Source organism: Crocuta crocuta, unplaced genomic scaffold (genome assembly GCF_008692635.1).
Source record: "Crocuta crocuta isolate KB4526 unplaced genomic scaffold, BGI_CrCroc_1.0 scaffold131, whole genome shotgun sequence".
In the NCBI taxonomy this organism is placed as follows: Eukaryota; Metazoa; Chordata; class Mammalia; order Carnivora; family Hyaenidae; genus Crocuta; species Crocuta crocuta.
This window is the reverse complement of record NW_027528977.1, coordinates 9,864,577-9,866,505: the sequence shown is the minus strand read 5'-3', so window position 1 is coordinate 9,866,505 and position 1,929 is coordinate 9,864,577.

The window sequence follows — 1,929 nt, the reverse complement described above, 5'->3', positions numbered from 1 at the left end:
CAGGCATCTTGTCCTTTGTTTTCCCAGCATGCAGCATATTGACCAGAATGCAGGAATTGGTTGCTGAATGAAGCAATGAATTACATTTCAGCATTCATCAGGTGATTAGTAGTCTGCACAGGCTTCTAAAACTTACCTTTCCCTTGGAGGAAGCTCACAGCCACCCTTGTGTGTTGGAAGCACAGGTGAGGAAACTGAAGCTTGGGGCTGTTGGGTGACTGGCTCAAGCCCAAACAGGGGCAGCTCTGAGGCCCTCAGGACGTTCTGTGGGAAAGTAAAATGTTGAGAGGAGCCTTGATGAATTGGGGCAATTGGCAGGGGCTAATTGTCAGTCAGAAATACTCAGCTCAGATTATTAGCTGTGAAGAAGGAAACAGTCAAAGCTTCCCCACTGAATTGCCCAAATGGGGTTGGGTGGCAGGAATGACTCCTTAGCAAAGCAAGGGCTGGTCCCTGTAGGGCAGAATGCTGTGGTGTAGACCCAGCTTTTCTCCTGCTGGTCCTAGTGCAGAGAATACTGCCAACCTTACTTGGCACCTGGGAACCTTGAGAGTACTTCAGAGGCCCCCTGGGATCACAGTTGGAGTGGGGGGGGGGGCATTACTTTGGTTCCAGGGGACATCTTCCCTCTAAGAAAGTCAGCTTGGTGTCTTGACAGGGGCTGCATCCCAGAACTTACACGGTGTGCTATGGACCTGGTAACTTGTGTATCCAGGGCTGGACTGTGGTCTTTGGAGAGTAGGAGATAAGGGGCATCCTGAGCTCCCAGCCTACTGGGGCCAGTCTCCGGGAGAAAGGTGGGTAAGGCTTGAGGGTGGAGTTTAGGGACCCCGGTGCGGACGCCGCGCAGGACAAGGCCAAAAGTAGCCTTTCTCCCAAGTGGGCTCAGGGCTAATAGATAGAAGGGCTGCGGGTAAACACTCCACTGGGGCAATAATTATGCACATTTACTAAGCCCAGGGAGGACTCATGGTCACGTGGCTCTCGAGGGCGGCGCCCTCAGCTTTGAGATGGAGTTAACTCTAATCACAGAAGGCTTTCTGGAGGAGGCGGGATTTTTATGGCGGTAGGTCGTGGTTTTCTCCTAACAGCGAGGATGCCCTTAGCACTTTAGGTTAACAGCTGGCTGCAGAGGTGAGATTTGTCGGGGTACAATAGCCCAGGGGGCGATGAAATCAGACCGAATTGGGGGAAGGGCTTAGGGAGCCGGAATCTCGGTGTGAGGCTGGGTTTGGGTTCCTTGACCTGTCCTTGCGCCGTCTTTGATGATTGGACGCGTCGTGGCCGCTCTAGGCCAGAGCTGTGGGGCCCCGGGCGCTGGGTGCAGGCCTCGAGGTCCAAGACACCCTGGGAGCAGACAGCACCAGCCTGAGGATTAGGCGATTAAGCCATTAGGCCTGACTGGGCCAGCCGGCGGTCCGCCCTCCCAGCGCAGTTCCGCCGGGGTACCGAAGCCCGGCTTGCAGGGGCGAGGCGCGCGCTCCCGGGGGATCAGGACTGCGGAGCAGGCGGCCCGTGCTGGGCGGCTGTGGCACGAGAGGGCCATCTGCCTGGGTGCGGAGAACTGCAGCGTCCGCTGTGCGAGGCGCGGCCCCTCCGGGCCCCCAGCCCGCGTCCTCAGCCCCGCGCGCACACACCTACTGACGCCCGCCCGCGCCTGCGGCCCGAGTCCCCGTGCCAGGCCCAGACCCAGACTAGGCGCGGGAGGCGGTACAGGGATTAGTGGACCCCTCCCCCCAGCGCTCCCCTCGCCCCGCCCGAGGCAGCGAGGACCCCTGGGCTCGGGGGTGGTGAGGGAGCTTCGTCCCGGCGGTGCCCGGGCTGGGTACACGGCCTCACTGGGCGGGGGCCGCACGGCGGCAGGCCGAGGTGCGGGAGCGCTGTCAGGCTGCTGCCCGGCTCCGGTGCGGGGGGTGGGCTAGCGCGGGG